General features: G+C 36.3%; 1 long non-coding RNA gene across 1 annotated transcript; it reads right to left on the minus strand.

The window, feature by feature from the left end:
• Positions 1 to 3975: 3975 nt before the first annotated feature.
• Positions 3976 to 10114, minus strand: LOC104646441 (uncharacterized). Its single transcript, XR_002027356.3, has 5 exons — positions 9073 to 10114; positions 7692 to 7798; positions 7465 to 7596; positions 4470 to 4590; positions 3976 to 4331 (listed from the first exon to the last, which is right to left on the minus strand). It is a non-coding gene; the product is annotated as an uncharacterized lncRNA (long non-coding RNA).
• Between the last annotated feature and the right edge of the window lie 11696 nt (positions 10115 to 21810).

The raw sequence follows: 21810 nt of genomic DNA on the forward strand, positions 1-21810 counted from the left end.
AAAGTACTCAATTAACATGTCATTTATTTACAACACACTAGGTGAAATAGTGTCTCGATCAACTAAATATTGTGATGTATGGGTCACATCCACTGCTTAAAAAAATATTAAAATTCGATGGTATAGAATGCTTTGACGCATATTAAAATCGAAATTCTGACGAAAAGAATATTTTTATTCTAAATTAAAAATATTAAAAGTATTTCATCAAAAACCTATGTGGTTCAGTGATATAATTGCTCAATGTTGTAGTAAAATAGCCGTGTTCAATTACAAGCTACTACTTTATGAATATCTCGTGAAAAAAAAAACCAAATCTATGCCGTCCATCGTCTTTATATTTAAGAAAATCTACAGTACGTCAATTTTTTAAAATCATCTTTGGTCATCAATTTTAAACTTTTCTTAAGTAGTGATCAATTTGATGGTATAGAATGTTTTGATGCATATTAAAATTGAAATTCACTAAGTGCATGCATATTTATAGTTCTTTTTTAGTACACATTTTGTTTAAATGGCCCACTAATCGTCATTTGTCAACTTAATTATCGGAATAATCACATCTCCAAAAGGTAATTTAGCAATACAACTATTACAATGCCTGTAACTGAGGGGAAGTAAAATGTAAAAAGGTACAATTAACCCTTTAACCTTTTAACACAAAAAAACAAACTTTTAAAACACATTATTATATGATGAAAAGGAAAAAAAAGAGAGTAAAAGTTCCTTTATTTCCAACTAACTAGTTTTAATAATAACATAAAATAAACGACAAAACATTGCACTTTGTCCTTCTCACAAAACCATGCACATACTCAAATATAGGGAACAAACAAAGAGTATATTGTTAGGAGGTCTAGCTATATATAGATGTAACATTGTGGTCCAATTTATTGTTAGCCATGTCCGTCTATATTTGTTTTTAACTTAATTAGTTTTTTTGTGAGTGTAATGAAGTACTTAATTATCTATAAATCTAGGAAATGAATTGTGATGAGATTTTAAATTTTATTAGTTAGGTGATATTTGCACTTACTCAAATAAAAGGAAGAAATTTTATCAAGAAGATTAAAATAACTATAGTCTTGTCGTTTTATGTATGTACATAATACAATTTTTTGAGGATGAGAATTAGTTAAATCTCTTCGATAAATTTGACTCTAATATCGCTGCTCACTCGTAGCAAATGTTAGAAAAATACTTACAGGTGAAAAGTTAAAAAGAATATGGTAATGTTAGTCATGCTAAAATGTTTTTTTTTTCACGATGTCCAACAAAATCAATAGTATTTCTATTTATTCTTTACCGACGTGATTCGAAAGCTCAACTAATGAATTGATGGTAAAGACCGAAAATGCTTAACCATTTAAGCAAGTCTCACTTATCTATTAAAAAGTTGTTCATATTTTAACTCTTATACTTTTTTAAAAAATCTTTTACTCATATATATATATAAAAAAATAACCATTCCAATAATAGAAGATATTAATGAATTTTAATACTTTTTTACTTTCATTTTGCATGATAAGGTGATGGTCGCTGCATAATGAAATTCGCCAAATGATTAAAAATCGACACTAGCTACCTATAAATATTACAATAAATTATAAAGAACAATATAATCAATAAAAATTCATATAATCGACTATATGTACTAAAAAGGACCACAAGGCTAGCCACTTCACTGCACAAAAAAGCTGCTAAGAACAGTGTAAACTCCAAACAGAGACACCATAACCAAGCATGACTAAAGGTGACTCCTAGTGGTTTGACTTCATAGTCATAACTTTCCTCCAACTTTGGGCCATGCTAGGGCTAATTTTCATCTTTCTCACACACAAAAATCGAGAGTAGGCCCTTAAATTTAATTCATCTACATAAAACGATTTTCCTTTGCTATTAGTGGAGAACACAATCATTAGGATTTGAAGGTGAGTGAAATGCCATGTGAAAGACCTTATCTTAAGTCAAAAAAATATTTCCCCTAACCTAATATTACCTCCACCTTAGTCTAACTAAATTCATTCCCCACTTATCCGGTTGTTTCTCTATCTATTTTTATCTGTTTATTATATTAAAAATAGTTACTCAATAATACATATTTAAATTTAGTTAATCAAAAAATAATTTATTCTTATTATTCAATGTCTACATTTTTTAAAGCATTATATTTAATATACTCAAACGATAATATAATAATATTACTTCTATTATTTATTCTTTCTTATAGTTGATATCTATTATTGTACATAGGAGTATTTCATTATAGAGTTAGGTTATTGAGTTCTTTGTTTAAATCTTTTTGATGATTAGATAGGTAATTAATAAAGAAAGTAATTAAGGCAAGCATGTGACTTCTTCAAACATATTCATAATCACCCATTTTGAATTATTTGGGAGTGCGGTAAGAAATTTTGAGAATGATGAGAACAAAAACAAAAAAAAAAAAAGGATTTCAAAGAAGGTCCCATAAATATAATTACAACTCATGTTATATCATAAAAATAAAGTTGCTTTAAGGTGAAGATATATTGTAGTGGAAAATCCCACCTCCATGAGTTTCCAAAGTTTTATTTTTATTTTATATTATTACTAATAGACAAGAAAATGATTTGGACCTTCTAAAGTATGTATAAATTAAAAAGGGATGGAAACTAAATTGACAAGGTTGTTGGGAATTACTCCAAATATAATTGACATGCTTAGCTAATGGAAAAGGGAAAAGCATCACTATGTTCTTATTTTCCTATTTATAATCATTACACATATATCATCTTTGGGAGGTGATTAAATTCTATTTGCCCTTTTGTCTTACTCAAAATAACATATTTTTTTCTTCTTATATTAAATAAGATGAATTAGAGTATGGATGATTAAGCCTAATAGCATGCAACTAAGAATGCTAGAGTAGCATTTTCATAGATGTGGAGAAATATTATTGATCTATACATAACACTAAGTGAAGCTTTTAGTAGCTATAGCTAGTGGAGAACAAAAGTGTCACTGCCAAAACACTCACGGCAGGTTTAATTTCCATCTAATTAAACAATTAGCTTAAATGTCAACTTGGGTAAAACCCCTTAAAAGTTGTTTAACTTTTAATTTCACCATGGTGGACTTAGTTGAATAGTAGGATAAAAAACACACTACTTTACCAAGGTGAATTAGCTCTTAGCACAATATCTCACAAGTATTTTCTCGAAGATTAAATACACAATCTTCTCATTTGTCCCGTGGACATAATTATCTGATATCTATTGTTGGTGGAAGGTAATAGATATTCTGTAGAATTAATTGAGGTGCACAAAAGCTGATATGAACATCACAATCATCAAAGGAAAAAAAATTGAATACACAATCAGAATATCTATGTAAGAATCGAGTAGTCAAACAAAAACACTCATATTATTGACTAGGATTACGAAACTACATCAAGTTCCCTCTTGCTATCTTTCAAAAGGTCTTCATGGAATCCATCTAATATCTACAATTTCAAGCAAGGTTGCATAAAATTCCATTAAGAAGTCCAACCTAACGACCAAAAACTTCAAACTAATAATCATTGATATTAAGAAATATTTAAGTTTGTTCACTTTTTCCTATCCTTTGGATATATACTGGACTAAGCGTTTAAGTCTACTTAATCATCACAACCTTCACTTCCCCACTTTGGCTACTTTATCTGCTCAACCTTTCAAAGCATATAATCATAAAACATTGCCATTGTAGGTCACTCATAGAGTTGTTTGGAGAAAAAAAAAGTTGTAGGGACATTAAACATACACCCATAGGAGTCCCCCTATGATCACTTGAATTTTATCATACTTAAGTTCTATTTGACCATGTTTTACTGTTCTATGAGGATCATCAGTCTGTGAAGTTGCATAAAGTGGGAGCGCGATTTATCTACAAGTGGAACCAAATAAAGTATCTAGAGACAGTCTACACAATGATAAAAGAGAACTGACATAATGAGTAGAATGAAAATCTATACAGGATAAACTTCAACGTACATATGCAGGCATCCTATGATACTGAACAGAACATTTCCTTTGAAACAGATTTTAAACATAGAAACTTATTCTGTTACTGTATAGTAATTACATCTTAGATTCCACCTTAATAATGCTGCATTATACTCAGCTTGATCTCGAAAAATACCAAGGAGGAGAAACCAAAGCAAAGTTTATTACGTAATGCAACGAAACCACCAGGTAGCAATGCAGCATTCTTACTACCACTTCGTTAATTTTCCAACTGAACAAATGTTTCTACGTTTCACGTGCAAGAACAAGGGGAGATGAAGAGTAGATTGCATAAGATACTTATATCTGCACAAAAATTAAAACTAAATTTGGGTGAAATAAAAATGTTAAAAACAATGAATGATATGCATTAACAAGTTCAATGCCATCTCAATGTTGACAGGATAAATGATAATCATGTTTTGGCTAAACTTATGCTTTTACCAGCACATAGAGGTACTATGTCAAAGCGAATCTCAAGATAGAGCATCCGTAGGTCTGAGCATTGATGGTGGGGGTAGATTGATCTCGCTAGAGTGACTTTATTCTTCAGTCAGCATGATCCCTGAAACGTATAATTTTGTTAATAAAGATCGTCTCACAACTATAGCTGAAGATCCAGAAAGATAACACAAACGGAGACTCCAAGAACTCATATAAGGAGAAGAACAAGAGGGAATCTATTTTGCAAAGCAAGACTTCAATGCATATAGCATTGATCCAGTTCAACGGTCACCTGCATATAGAGTTTTAAAGCCACTACTTACATGATAAAGGCTGCTAAAGTGAATCAGGTTATTCCTAAGGAGAAGTGAATGCAAAAAGTTTTCAAGAAGTTATTCCAATGTATTAACTATACTGGTAAGCTAGATTTTCGAATGCAATGCATTATGAAGTATGAAACTAGGTTGAAGACTCAATAAGAGTGTTTCACCACTCACACGCTCCCCTACTTGTGAAAGCCTATGTTGCTCAAACTCTTCAAAAATGTCAACAGAATTCTGTATTTTTAGAGTATCTGATGACACGGGTGCAACATCAAAAGTGAATCCATGCAAGTTAGGTGAATACCATGCTCCATGTAGCTACTCCGTCAACATACAGCGATGCTTTTGACAATAGTTCTTTGAAATGAAAGCTTGTACTAGTGAAATACTGCTAATAGATGAAATATGAGAACCATAACCTACATATGATTTACGGAATCTTCAAGAAAATAACTCCATAGAGTAATAAGACCAAATTTGTTTTCCGCACATTAGAGGAGGTGAGCTTAATTATGACCAAGATCTGAAGCACTCAAAGGATCAAGATTTTTTTTAATCTTTTGATAAAAAGAAAGGAAGGTACATCAAAACTCAGGCACTAAACAAATCCTAACACTTCAAAGATGTCATGAGGATACTTACTGAATCTGCAAAATTAACCCAATTACACCAGCTGAAGTTGTTAAACTGACATTTATCACTAGGTATAAATACTTGAGAATACAAGCCAGAAATCCCTTATCAAAGGAAAAAAGCACAGGCAAGAAATAGTTGACAGCATGCAGAAATGCTTCAGACTTTCCAGCACCAAATACAAGGGATCTAACTTAGTGCTGTAGCAAGGCTGGCAAAATTACGGAATCTTTTAATTCATTTGGATTTCTAATATAGAACTCCACATGATATAGAGCAAAATCCAGAAAAGCTCAGTGGCAGAATCTTCCAGATACATACTTGATTTAGAGAATCCGGCTATTTGAAACTAAATAAAGAACATTATGAGAGCTATTCAAAAGGCATAAAGAGATTTCAGTTGGTAACATCGTTTTTGAAAAATATGATTTGGAGGCCCAGATAATTATAAACTAAAAAGCCCCTTACATAATGATGCAGCTGCAGCAGCATCTGGTGCAAGGACGCTGCCTAGGTAGCTTCTTGATTGACAGTGATCCAAAATCCAAGTTAGACCAGGTAAGGTTATCAAAAGATTGTTTCTTTAAACAAACAGGAACTTGCAGCAATTATAATTGACATCTCCTTGTTGTCCTTTAGAGGAAGAAAAATTTGCCTCATCCTGATTGGTCTATATTCCTTACGTTTAAGAACACAAGCACAAATGGTGGCTTGTTCCTTCTTACCCTATACCCAAAAATAAGATGTCCTCTTACTAAAAGTGACCATCTATTTCCATTTGATGACTTGCTAGGTAAGCATGGCTTCAGAAGTTAGCCCCTTTTATGGAGTCAAACAGGCAAACCAAGCTATTAAAGCTTTGTCCGTAGGCAAGCCCCTACTGCAAAGTGAGATTATTCAAGAAAATTTTGCATATTGTGGCTAGAAGTCTCTGTGTACAATGCAAGAAAACTGTGCTTGATATGGATTTGAAACAATGAGAAATTTGCATACTAACAATTGCCAAGTTCGCTTTTAAACAATGTTCAAAAAAGAATCCTTTCCTAAATTACAACAACATACTGTAATCCCACAAGTGAGGTCTGATCCGAGGAGGGTAGAGTGTACGCATACCCCTACCTCGTAGAAATAGAGAGGTTGTTTTCAATAAACCTTAAATAAGCTTTGCCAAATAGTTTGAAAAAGGGATACACATATTGAAGCAATAACAACAAAAAAACATTGCGATTAGACCTCAAACTTCATTTTTGATTATTAATCAGTGAACTCCATTGCAATCAAAATCTACTAAAATTTTTTTTCAAAAGCTCTGCCTGGTAACAGAAAGCCAAACCTGCCTGCTCATCACAATGGAGATGATATTTATTTATTTTTTTGCAAAAGGTAGGTTGAGAGATGGAGAAAAGGCACAAACACGGTTCATTTGACCACTCAGCTATCTACTTGGGCGGAGTAAAACTTATGAGTATCATAAATTTAGTAACCATCTCGGTGAACCCTACTATAAGGTGGGGGGTTTTCGACTTAGCAAACTCACGTTTCAGACTAGAGATTTCCACGTCAATTTAGGAACTACTGGAGCATCACTGCTCTCTAAGCTTCTAGTTACCCAAGCACTTATTTAACATCCTTAAGGTGAATATAAAGCAGCGCTAAGAGGAAAAAAGGCAGTAAAGAACTTCTCGGGCAGTGCTATTTTTACTGAAATTTACCCCTTCAAAATTAATGTATTTGTTCATTAAACTAAAAGTTAAAGATCACTGGCAAAGGGGAGATAGCACATACTATCAGTTAAATTTACCAGACATACAAATTACATAACATGACAAAGCAACTCTGGTATCCATTCTGATACGCAATTACTGATTTTGTGGTACAATAGCCTAATCTCATAGACACATGATTCTATTAAGACTCTGGTTATAAATAAAACATGCTGAAAGCATCTGAAGAAATATGAGCACACTAAAAATATCAGAAGAAATAGAATGTATGACATAATGTTGCTGATAGCAGCCTTAACCAATAAAAGCTTTTACCTTCGGCCTGATCACCGTCAAAATGACATCCTTACCATCAGGCGTTTTGACAGAAGAGGTGATATAGAAGACGAAGTCACGACAACCACCTCCGTCCACCGTCAAAATGTCATTGACCTCATAATTGATGCCCTAAAAATCAGTCAAGCAATTTTCTTAGATACTGAAAGAAAACAAAAAAAAAAAGGACAACAAGTAAAGACAAGGAAAGTGCATCTACAGTATACCATTTCATAATTGTATCTCAACATTCTTAGGATCATTCAAGTAGTATGGCACAGGGTAGACAGTTGTCATCGCACACTGTACGGGATAATCTGGTGATATCAAATCCCTGCAGAAGTACAATGCACCACAAATATCACCTATTGCATCCATTTTTCTATGTAATTAGTTAGCCTTCAGAAAAATTGTAGAACCTATATCAGGCAAGTATCCAAAGATACACTGACTTGGAAGTACCAAATAACATGGTGCGTTTTTTACAAGGCAAGATGATTGAATAGTTAGTACCAAGTAGGGAAGTTGTTACAATTTCAATTAAGCATTTTCACGAAATCTAGAAATTGCCAAAAAATGTCAGCTGTCCTAGCCTTGCACCAGGAAAAAAAAGTACAACAAATGTCTAAAAAAAAAATTAACAACGGATATGACTTTTTGGCCTTAATTCAAAACACCTCCATTCTTTCCAACCAGACCATCCATATTACGCATGAAGGATAGTTCTCCAGATTTCCTTTGCTCTAATGTCATCCTCTGATGCTACTGGCATTCCAACAGGTTGCTCATAATGAGTGGCTTTGTCCATTCCACCAGGGGCGGAGGCAGCCTTCTGTTAGGAGGTTCATCCGAACCCCTTCGGCCGAAAATATTACTTCCATTTTATGTGAGGTAGTTTGACTCGGCAAGGAATTTAAGAAAGAAAGACTTTTAAAACTTGTGGTCCAAAATGTATTATAGAAATTTGTGTGGCTATAAATCATCTCATTAAAATAGACATTTTATAGTTAAATTGTTACTTAACATAGAAATCTTTCATTCTTTCTGGGATGGACTAAAAAGGAAAGTAATCACATAAATTGGGACAGAGAAAATATTATCATACATGGTTAAGAATTATATTTTATGTATATATAGTAGATATCGAACCCCCTTTGATTAGTTCGTGCGTTTAGTCCTTCATATTTTGAACCCCTTATTAAAAATCCTAGCTCCACCACTGCATTCCACCCCATGTAGACTTGTGTACACTGTCCACAGTACAGACTACTGAATAAGATGATGATGCTCCATTTAAGCTCATCTTACTATCATCTACTATCGTGTTCAATATTTAAACAAACCAGCTGCAAATGAAGCCTACTTTTTAGTCATTTTGGTGAAATGAATGAAATAAACAGGTTGAGGCTGCTGGGAAGTACCCTAGATTCATACACAGGTTGTTATGCAAACTATATACTCCAAAATCACCTTAAAATATTGCTAATTTTGACTAAAAACTTTCCATATACAGGTCCGTTAGGCAAACTACAGACTCCTAAATCACCTTAAAATACAGACTCAAATTTTCCATAAAAGACTCAAATTAGAAATGAATAATAAGGTTACCTCGCTTTTCTTTAACCTGTTGGTAGTTGGTACTTCTCCCAAACAGCTTTATTCATTTTCTAGGCGTAATATGGCCAAATATTCCTCTGAATCATACCGGCGTCGGGCAAAAATCCTTGTCAAAGCATTTCTCATTTTCTTTTAATTCAAAAAATGTGAAAGAGTTTTTATAAATAAATATTATTAATTTTTTTTTAAGTAAAAGAGTTGTATTGTGAACTCATGTACTTAACACTTTACTAACTGAACTTGTTGAAAATTCGTTATTTTAAACCCTTTCTCATGTGATGGATGGTATGTGAGATACAATCACTCAATTTCAATCGTCAAATTTTACGTTATTTTTAATTGCCATATAACAAATAAAATGTTAAAATTAAATTAAATTCCTAAACTTAAAAAAATATCTTTCTTCCAATTTTTCAGTCTCTCCGAATCCAAAGGCTCTCTCTCACTAGTAAAATGGAATGCCGACAAGATTGATCGCACACCGCAACGTAATGGTGAAGTTACGACTTAAAGATGGAGTGGCTGGCTGCATGTTTGATTTGAAAAAAGTAGCTATGAACTCAAACTACTGAGTTGCTGTCCAAAACCCTAAAACTCATGTAGAATCAATTCTCATCAAAAAAATAAATAAATTGGGTTACCTCTCCTATATGGTTTGCGAATTATTGCATAGGAGGATGTTTTTACCTGTCACACAAAATGTAGCGCCTGCGGATTTTCATTGTCATAAAATAATATTTTCTTTATATATTTAGGTCATAAGTTATTAATATAATGTGCATATGCAAGATACTTATTGATCCGCAAATGTTCGATCTTAAATGAGTTATTTGTTTACGTGTGGAGACACATCAATATCTTAAAATAATATTTATTCATGAAGCAAGTCGAGAGTGTGTTTGATTGAGATCAATGATTCTTTATATTTGTAAAAAATGAGAGATTTCTCTAAAAACGAGTATTCCAATCACATGTACGAAGATAATATTGCAATATAACTTAATCAAAGAAATAATACATCAAATGAGATCAGATAGACATATTTCACCAGAGTTCTTTTTCATATATAATCGTCAACAAAATAGTGAGACAAATGTTTAAGTAATACATGTTGGTGTATTATACCACGAATAATATAAATTACTGTTGAAAATAAAATGACAAAAATAAATTAACAAATTTGGCGGACCCACATGGAGTCTGCCGGGTGCTCGAGCATCCATTAACTTTGCTACAGAATATAATATATATATATATATATATATATATATATATATATATATATATATATATATGTAGAAATAAAGAGTTTTTTGTATAAAATTAACATAGAGCACATAATGAATAAAGGGAAAAATTAGCGAATTAGTCAAATCAATGACTTAATTAGTAAAAACCTCACCACTTTAAAAATAAGGAAAATTACGCAACAAAGCAAATTTATACTATTTAATTATTCATGATAGCTATAGTTTTCTATAATTACCACTTGCGACTAACATTATATATTAATTACGTGGGCTGACTTCAAATTTTTATAATTAGTCATGTTTGTGTATGTTAATTCGCCAGAATATACAAATACATATGTATAATATACAATTATTTAACCTATATACATATACAATTCACTTCTCTCCCACTCTTTGCCCTCTCTCGCTTGCTTCTCTCCTCCTTCTTCCAATCTCGTTCGCCTCTATCCTCCCTCTCCCAATCTCGTTTGCCCTATATACAAATGTATGTGTATAATATACAATTATATACACGTAAAATTCACCTCCCTCCCACTCTCTTCCCTCTCTTGATCTCGCTCGCCTCTCTCCTCCCTCTTCCAGTCTCGCTCATATCTCTCCTCCCTCTCCCAATCTCGTTTGTCCTATATACAAATGTATGTGTATAATATACAATTATATACACATAAAATTCACCTCTCTCCCACTCTCTTCCCTCTCTCGATCTCGCTCGCCTCTCTCCTCCCTCTTCCAGTCTCGCTCATCTCTCTCCTCCCTCTCCCAATCTCTCTTGTCATATATACAAATACATATATATAATATACAATTATCTAACCATATACATATAAAATTCACCTTTCTCTCACTCTTTTCTCCCTCTCTCTCGCCTCTCTCCTCTCTCTCCCAGTCTCGCTTGCCTCTCTCCTCCATATAACATGTAGCTACAAATTGTAATTATCAAATTATAGCTATGAATAGTAATTAATTATTTTTAAGTGGCTATATGTGAAAGTTTCCCTTAAAAATATTAGTAAAAATGTCAAAATGTCATTATTTTGAAAAAGAATATGTATCCTAATTAAACCCCTATTTTATCTCCTATTGCTTGCACGTTTTCCAACTAATTTTATATATATAAAAAAAGAAATTATTTTATTTACATTTCCCATGTATATCCCATTGTTTACGTTACCGAATTATTTTTATTTTTTATAAAAATAAAATCTTTAATTTTTATTGTTCACGTTTTCCCGTATCTCTCTCTTCCAAATTTATGTCATATGTAAAAAAAAGTTTTTCTCTCTCTTCCATATTTTCATATTCTGATCCGACTTTGAAATTCCTCTTCTCTTCTATCGTATTATTTGTTGTTTTTTTTAGCTTCAAAATCTGGATTCACACAAATCCCACTAATTAAGGTATTTCATCTTTATCTTTTTTTTTTAGATTTATTTTTTGATTTTATTGTTGTCTAAATCATTCATATATGGTGAAAGTAGGATAATTCTCAATTAAACCTCTAAAACACTCTTCGATGAATGTTTCTAAGAGACTTACTAGAGGTATTCACCTTAATCATCAGATTTCTAGTGATTTTCCATCCTTTAATCTATGTATTACTCAAGAAATAACGGATAATGTAGGATCCGCTTTTAAAATGAGGGAAGAGAGACAATCTGAACAAAGTCTTCCTCAAATTCAAATTGAAAACATAATATCTTCGTCTACTCGTAGAGTACAAGAAAAGGAGGGAGAAGACCAAATAGTCGAGGAAGAGGTGTTTAATTATTTTTGCATGTTTAGATTTTTGTATGTTGAGTTGAAGTTAAAGAAAAATTTGTTCAATAATGTGTATTGAATATATTTATAAATATCTTATGTACACTACACAATATTTATTAGTTTGTAGTTTGTATTTACGTTGCTATTTTATTCTTTTATTTTGTGGACAATTGTTGTTAATTCTGAAAAATGTATCAATTTTAATTCATTCCTTTATATTTTTTTTACATTGGTAGATATTCAATTATTTAAGAATACATTTTACATGAATATGATATTATAACTACCTATTTAGTCGTTTTGAGCAGCAGACTTTGATTCTGGAAAAACTAGCAGAAACGACGGACCCCACGACGGACCGTCATGGGCACAACGGACCGTCGAGGGGGTCTCGTTCCAAAATACTTAGAATTCGGAAATTTGGGTACTGAAATCGACTCTCTGAACTTCGTAACGGAATGGCAGGACTGACCGTCGTGGGTACGACGGACCGTCACAGATTCTTCAAGGAAATTGAGTCTCTGAACTCTGTGACGGGGCAGCAGGACGGACCGTCGCAGGCACGACGGGCCATCACAGGCTGCATAATCCCAGGCTGAGTCGGATTTCTTTAATGTTTTAAGTGACGTTTTTGACTATTCCTGCTTTAATTATAAAGTTAGTGGGTTAATGTTAATAAGTCTAATTTCTTGGGGGTTAAAAGAGGTAACCTTAAGTTAATTAGAGGGTTATTATTAACATCTTTTATTCTTAATTATATGCTAATTAGGGTAAAAGAAAGAGGATTTCAATAAGAAAAATAGAAAGAACAAGAAGAGAGAGAGAGGATCGATCGAGAAGAGGAAAACACAAAGCTTTGAGAAATTTGCTTGCTTGATCACTAATCTTCGGTGGAGGTAGGTTATGGTTTTTATACTATTCGTAGTAAACTCTTAATAGCGAATGATATGTATCGGTAGTATTGTAAACCCTTCTATATGCTTAATTATATGTTTGCATGAATGTGATTATATAATTGTGATAAAATAAGCATGATGAAGCTATTGAATCCTAAATCTTGAGAAACCCTAATCTACTTTGTTAATGATGATGCCTTGGTATAAAAGAAGGCTTGATGAACGAAAGTAGTGAGATTAGGGGATCGGGTGCCACGTTCCGGTACCAGGATAGTATATGAGGATCGGAGTGTCACGTTCCGACACCAGGATAGTATATGAGGATCGGAGTGTCACGTTCCGACACCAGGATAGTATATGAGGATCGGAGTGTCACGTTCCGACATCAGGATAGGAGTGTCACGTTCCGACATCAGGATAGTATATAGATCGGGTGCCACGTTCCGGTACCAGGATAGTATATGAGGATCGGAGTGTCACGTTCCGACACCAGGATAGTATATGGATCGGGTGCCATGTTTCGGTACCAGGATAAAATATGGATCGGGTGCCACGTTCCGGTACTAGGATAGAATATGGATCGGGTGTCACAGTCCGACACAGGATAGAATGAGAAATGGAGTGTCACGTTCCAACACCAGGATAGTATATGAGAAGCGGAGTGTCACGTACCGACACGAGAGGAATAAAGATAATGAATCTTGAAAGATGTTAATATACTCAATCTAATGAACCTAATTTCCAAATGAGTATGATGAGGAGGCGTGAGTCCTCATTGATGTGCTTGGTGTTGTGACCAAGGGTTATGGTAATTGTAAATGATGCATGCTAAGGATATTAGTTGATTTTATGATGTTATCTGATATATACTGTTTTCTATTTTGAGTTGGCCGATGATATCTACTCAGTACTTGTGTTTGTACTGACCCCTACTTGTATGTTTCTTTCTTTGTTATTTGTGGAGTGCAGCAAACGTACCAACGTCTTCAACTCAACCGCAACTCTAGCCAGTCTTTATTACTCCGGATATCAGGGTGAGCTAATGCTTCTAGCTTGGACTGGAATCCTCCTCTTCATGTCTTGATGCCTTGAAGTTCCGGCATGGACTAGCTGTTTATGTATTTTAGCTTCTTAGATACTCTTAGATTTAGTAATTTGAAGTAGACGTTCTTGTGATGATGACTTCCAGATTTTGGGGATAATAATTGTTGTTGAGTTTTTTTAGAAGTTATTGAATTGACTTTTATTAATGAGTTTAAGTCTTCCGCATTACTTTCTGTTGATATTATAATGAAATGTTAAGGTTTAGATTGGTTGGTTCGCTCACATAGGAGGGTAAGTGTGGGTGCCAGTCGCGACCCGGTTTGGGTCATGACAAACTTGGTATCAGAGCATTAGGTTCGTTGATCTCATCACACAAGAACGAGTCTAGTAGAGTCTTAAGGAACGGTAGGGGGACACCTTTAATTTTCTTTGAGAGGCTATAAGACTTTAGAAAAATTCCATTCTTTCATTCTTTCTTTCGTGCTATTACTTGGGTCCAATTGGTATCTAGGTGATACAAATTGGTATCTGACCATCTTCACTCTATTTTGCAGATGGTTAGAACTAGAGCAACAACCGCGTCAACATCAACATCAGCAAGAGAAGATGCATCTGAGCCAGCCACTGAGACTGTAGCTTGAAGAGGAGTAGTGGTAAGAGGCCGCGGTAGAGGTCGTGGGAGGACGTCCTCTAAAAGAAGAGAACGAGCACCTAGCCCATCTGGTACTAGGGCGGTGACTCCTCCACTGACTGAGGAAGTGGTAAGAGAGGGTGAGGAAGGGGAGAATGAACAAGTGCAGAATGAGGAAATGCCACCCCAACCTACCCCAGAGATGATCAATCAGGTTCTGGCTTATCTTAGCGGGTTATCTGATCAAGGCCAAGCGCCTCCAGTGTTTTCTGCACCAGCACCTCAGGTTCCGGAGGTACAACATGCGGCTACTGTGGCTCCCCGCATGGATGTCTCATTGGAAATAGGCACATTTCCTCGTCTGACTACAGGGCCTATAATGAAAAATGATCAGCATAAACTTTTCAGTAAGTTCTTGAAATTGAAACCTCTAGTCTTCAAGGGTGCTGAATCTGAGGATGCCTACGATTTTCTGGTTGACTGTCATGAGCTACTACACAAGATGGGCATAGTAGAATGGTTTGGTGTTGAGTTTGTGACTTATCAATTTCAAGGGAACACCAAAATGTGGTGGCGGTCACATGTTGAGTGTCAACCAACAGAGGCACCACCTATGACTTGGTCATCATTCTCTAGCTTGTTTATGGAGAAGTATATACCCCGCACCTTGAGGGATAGGAAAAGGGATGAGTTTTTGAGCCTAGAGCAAGGTAGGATGTCGGTTACCGCATATGAGGCTAAGTTTCGTGCATTATCCCGGTATGCCACCCAACTATGTTTCAGTCCACAAGAGCGGATTCGCCGTTTTGTGAAGGGGTTGAGATCAGAGTTGCGGATTTCAGCCTTACAGGTAGCGGCTACAGCGAAATCCTTTCAAGAAGTGGTAGACTTCGTGATAGAGGTAGATGGAGTGAAGCTAGATGACTTCACCATGGCAACTACATTAAAAAGGTTTCGAAAGGGAAGTGAGTTTAATGGTTCTTACTCTAGAGGATAGGGTTCAGGAGGTTACTCAGTCCGACCAATTCAGTCTTCACTACAGACTGTAGTTGGGGGTCCACCTCAGACCGGTCAACACTTCTCTAAGAGACCTATGCTTGAATCCAGAGAGTGTTATGGATGTGGGGAGACTGGACACATTAAGAGGTATTGTCCAAAACAGAGTTACAGACCTCCAAATGTTAGAGGTAGAGGTGGTTATGGAAGAGGCCGTCATTCTGGAGGATGCGGTGGTCGAGGTAATGGTGGTCACCAAAACGGACGGGGTGATGGGAAAACTGGAGCCACTACATCACAACATGGTAGGGGCAACGGACAGACAGGTGAGAAGGCCCATTGTTATGCTTTCCCTGGGAGATCTGAAGCGGAGACATCTGATGCTGTCATCACAGGTAATCTTTCGGTTTGTGATTGCATGGCTTCTGTATTGTTTGATCCTGGATCCACATTTTCTTATGTATCTTCCTCATTTGCTAATGGTCTTAATTTACCTTGTGAATTGCTTGACATGCCTATTCGTGTGTCTACTCCGGTGGGTGAGTCTGTGACAGTTGAAAGGGTATATGGGTCTTGTTTGGTGACTTTTGTGGGGAGTAATACTTATGTAGACTTGGTTATCTTAGAAATGGTTGATTTTGATGTAATTCTGGGTATGACTTGGCTTTCTCCGAATTTTGCGATCTTGGATTGTAATGCTAAAACTATGACGTTAGCCAAGCCTGGGACAGATCTGCTAGTGTGGGAGGGCGACTACACTTCCACTCCGGTTCGTATCATCTCCTTTCTTCGTGCTAAGAGAATGGTTATTAAAGGGTGTTTATCTTTCTTGGCACATCTCAGGGATGACACTACTCAAGTACCTTTGATTGAGTCGGTTTCGATAGTCCGTGAGTTTTTGGATGTGTTCCCTGTAGATCTTCCTGGTATGCCACCAGATAGGGATATTGACTTCTGCATTGATCTTGAACCGGGTACTCGCCCCATTTATATACCCCCTTATAGAATGGCTCCCGCGGAGTTAAGAGAGTTAAAGGCCCAACTTCAAGAGTTGTTGAGCAAAGGCTTCATTAGACCAAGTGCATCTCCTTGGGGTGCTCCGGTATTATTTGTGAAGAAAAAGGATGGGAGTTTTCGGATGTGCATAGACTACAGACAGTTGAACAAGGTAACTATTAAGAACAAGTATCCCATTCCTCGCATTGATGACTTTTTCGATCAGTTACAAGGTGCTTGTGTCTTCTCTAAGATTGACTTGAGATCCGGTTATCATCAATTGAAAATACGAGCAACGGATGTGCCAAAGACTGCTTTTCGGACCAGGTATGGGCATTACGAATTTGTAGTGATCTCTTTTGGTCTTACGAATGCCCCTGCTGCTTTCATGAGCCTGATGAACGGGATTTTTAAGCCATATTTGGATCTCTTTGTGATCATATTTATTGATGATATACTGATATACTCAAAGAGCAAGAAAGAACACGAGGAGCATTTGAGAATGGTATTGGAAATGTTGAGGGAGAAAAAGCTTTATGCCAAATTCTCCAAGTGTGAGTTTTGGCTAGATTCAGTGTCCTTATTGGGGCACGTGGTGTCTAAGGATGGAGTGATGGTGAATCCTTCTAAGATTGAGACAGTGAAGAATTGGGTAAGACCTACTAATGTGTCAGAAATAAGGAGCTTTGTTGGTTTAGCTAGCTATTACCGTCGATTTGTCAAAGGATTCTCTTCCATTTCTTCCCAATTGACGAACTTGACTAAGCAGAATGTTCCATTTGTATGGTCGGACGAGTGTGAAGAAAGCTTTCAGAAGCTCAAGACTTTGTTGACTACTGCACCAATTCTCACCTTGCCCGTGGAAGGTAAAAACTTCTTTGTTTATTGTGATGCATCCTATTCTGGTTTGGGCGCAGTGCTAATGCAAGAAAAGAATGTAATTGCTTATGCTTCGAGGCAATTAAAGGTGCACGAGCGCAATTACCCGACCCATGATTTGGAATTGGCTGCGGTAGTGTTTGCATTAAAACAATGGAGAAATTATTTATATGGGGTTAAGTGTGAGGTCTATACGGATCATCGTAGCCTACAGTATGTTTTTACTCAGAAAGATTTGAATTTAAGACAGAGGAGATGGATGGAACTACTGAAGGACTATGATATCACTATCTTGTATCATCCGGGAAAGGCTAATGTTGTGGCAGACACCTTAAGTAGAAAGGCAGGGAGCATGGGAAGTCTATCTCACTTGCAAGTTTCCAGACGTCCATTGGCTAGAGAGGTTCAGACTCTAGCTAACGACTTAATGAGATTAGAAGTAAATGAGAAGGGAGGATTGTTGGCTTGTGTGGAGGCAAGATCTTCTTTTCTTGACAAGATTAAGGGAAAACAGTTTGATGATGAGAAACTAAGCAGAATCCAATATAAGGTATTGCGAGGAGAGGCTAAGGAAGCACAAATCGATGAGGAAGGTGTTTTGAGAATCAAGGGAAGGGTATGTGTACCCCGAGTTGATGATTTGATCAACAGTATTCTGACAGAGGCTCATAGTTCAAGGTATTCTATACATCCTGGCGCAACCAAGATGTATCGTGACCTAAAGCAACACTTTTGGTGGAGTATAATGAAGCGTGATATTGTTGATTTTATTGCCAAATGTCCAAACTGTCAACAAGTAAAGTATGAACGCCAGAGGCCCGGAGGAACACTTCAGAGAATGCCCAATCCTGAATAGAAGTGGGAGAGAATTGCAATGGATTTCGTGGTTGGTCTTCCAAAGACAATGGGTAAGTATGACTCTATTTGGGTGATTGTTGATAGGTTAACTAAGTCTGCTCATTTCATTCCGGTCAAGGTGACTTACAATGCAGAGAAGTTAGCCAAAATCTATATCTCAGAAATTGTTCGGTTGCATGGGGTTCCACTCTCCATCATATCAGATAGAGGTACGCAGTTTACTTCTAAGTTTTGGAAAACATTGCATGCGGAATTGGGTACTAGGTTGGACCTTAGTACTGCGTTCCATCCTCAGACCGATGGTCAGTCTGAGCGAACGATTCAAGTGTTGGATGATATGCTTCGTGCATGTGTGATAGAATTTGGTGGTCATTGGGATAGCTTCTTACCCTTAGCAGAGTTCTCCTACAACAATAACTATCACTCAAGCATTGATATGGCTCCATTTGAGGCACTGTATGGGAGAAGATGTAGGTCTCCCATTGGTTGGTTTGATGCATTTGAGGTTAGACCTTGGGGTACTGACCTTTTGAGAGATTCATTAGAGAAAGTGAAATCTATTCAAGAAAAGCTGTTAGCGGCGCAAAGTAGACAAAAGGAATATGCAGATCGAAAGGTTAGAGACTTGGAGTTTATGGAGGGTGAGCAAGTCCTACTGAAGGTTTCGCCCATGAAAGGGGTGATGCGGTTTGGTAAACGAGGTAAACTTAGCCCAAGGTATATTGGTCCATTTGAAGTACTTAAGCGAGTAGGGGAGGTGGCTTATGAGTTAGCCTTGCCTCCAGGGCTATCCGGACTTCATCCGGTATTCTATGTGTCTATGTTGAAAAGATACCATGGGGATGGAAACTACATTATCCCTTGGGATTCAGTTTTGCTTGATGAGAATTTGTCTTATGAGGAGGAGCCTGTTGCTATTTTAGATAGAGAAGTTCGCAAGTTGAGGTCAAGGGAGATTGCATCCATCAAAGTTCAATGGAGGAATCGACCCGTTGAAGAAGCCACTTGGGAGAAAGAGGCTGATATGCAAGAAAGATACCCACACCTGTTTACAGATTCAGGTACTTCTTTTCGCCCTTGTTTTTCTTCTTATGATCGTTCGAGTGCGAACGATAGTTAAATTGGTATCTATTGTAACGACCTATTTAGTCATTTTGAGCAGCAGACTTTGATTCTGGAAAAACTGGCAGAAACGACGGACCCCACGACGTACCGTCATGGGCACGACGGACCATCGAGGGGTTCTCGTTCCAAAATACTTATAATTCGGAAATTTGGGTACTGAAATCGACTCTCTGAACTTCGTAACGGAATGGCAGGATGGACCGTCGTGGGTACGACGGACCGTCACAGATTCTTCAAGGAAATTGAGTCTCTGAACTCTGTGACGAGGCAGCAGGACGGACCGTCGCAGGCACGACGGGCCGTCACAGGCTGCGTAATCCCAGGCTGAGTCGGATTTCTTTAATGTTTTAAGTGACGTTTTTGACTATTCCTGCTTTAATTATAAAGTTAGTGGGTTAATGTTAACAAGTCTAATTTCTTGGGGGTTAAAAGACGTAACCTTAAGTTAATTAGAGGGTTATTATTAACATCTTTTATTCTTAATTATATGCTAATTAGGGTAAAAGAAAGAGGATTTCAATAAGAAAAATAGAAAGAACAAGAAGAGAGAGAGAGGATCGATCGAGAAGAGGAAAACACAAAGCTTTGAGAAATTTGCTTGCTTGATCACTAATCTTCGGTGGAGGTAGGTTATGGTTTTTATACTATTCGTAGTAAACTCTTAATAGCGAATGATATGTATCGGTAGTATTGTAAACCCTTCTATATGCTTAATTATATGCTTGCATGAATGTGATTATATAATTGTGATAAAATAAGCATGATGAAGCTATTGAATCCTAGATCTTGAGAAACCCTAATCTACTTTGTTAATGATGATGCCTTGGTATAAAAGAAGGCTTGATGAACGAAAGTAGTGAGATTAGGGGATCGGGTGCCACGTTCCGGTACCAGGATAGTATATGAGGATCGGAGTGTCACGTTCCGACACCAGGATAGTATATGAGGATCGGAGTGTCACGTTCCGACACCAGGATAGTATATGAGGATCGGAGTGTCACGTTCCGACACTAGGATAGTATATGGATAGGAGTGTCACGTTCCGACACCAGGATAGTATATGGATCGGGTGCCACGTTCCGGTACCAGGATAGTATATGAGGATCAGAGTGTCACGTTCCGACACCAGGATAGTATATGGATCGGGTGCCACGTTTCGGTACCAGGATAGAATATGGATCGGGTGCCACGTTCCCGTACCAGGATAGAATATGGATCGGGTGTCACGTTCCGACACCAGGATAGAATGAGGAATAGAGTGTCACGTTCCGACACCAGGATAGTATATGAGGAGCGGAGTGTCACGTACCGACACGAGAGGAATAAAGATAACGAATCTTGAAATATGTTAATATACTCAATCTAATGAACCTAATTTCCAAATGAGTATGATGAGGAGGCGTGAGTCCTCATTGATGTGCTTGGTGTTGTGACCAAGGGTTATGGTAATTGTAAATGATGCATGCTAAGGATATTAGTTGATTTTATGATGTTATCTGATATATACTGTTTTCTATTTTGAGTTGGCCGATGATATCTACCCAGTACTTGTGTTTGTACTGACCCCTACTTGTATATTTCTTTCTTTGTTATTTGTGGAGTGCATCAAACGTACCGACGTCTTCAACTCAACCGCAACTCTAGCCAGTCTTCATTACTCCGGATATCAGGGTGAGCTAATGCTTCTAGCTTGGACTGGAATCCTCCTCTTCATGTCTTGATGCCTTGAAGTTCCGGCATGGACTAGCTGTTTATGTATTTTAGCTTCTTAGATACTCTTAGATTTAGTAATTTGAAGTAGACGTTCTTGTGATGATGACTTCCAGATTTTGGGGATAATAATAGTTGTTGAATTTTTTTAGAAGTTATTGAATTGGCTTTTATTAATGAGTTTAAGTCTTCCGCATTACTTTCTGTTGATATTATAATGAAATGTTAAAGTTTAGATTGGTTGGTTCGCTCACATAGGAGGGTAAGGGTGGGTGCCCAGTCACGATCCGGTTTGGGTCATGACAGATATTTCACATCTTATTAATGAATTTTAATTGGATTGTTTGTATTCACAGTGATGTATTTGTTGGATTTGTATTGTATGCTATGTAATTATTATGTTTTTTGTATTTGTGTTGTATGATATTTATTAATGAATTCATTTTGAGTGGTTTTGGATGTGTTTATATTCATTATACTTTGTGAGAGTCTTGTTTGTATCAGTAAAATATATATACACATTTTAATGTTATTTCAATGTTTTCAAAGTTAAAGTAAATACATATGAATTGTATTTACT

This window comes from Solanum lycopersicum, chromosome 3 (assembly GCF_036512215.1).
Source record: "Solanum lycopersicum chromosome 3, SLM_r2.1".
In the NCBI taxonomy this organism is placed as follows: Eukaryota; Viridiplantae; Streptophyta; class Magnoliopsida; order Solanales; family Solanaceae; genus Solanum; species Solanum lycopersicum.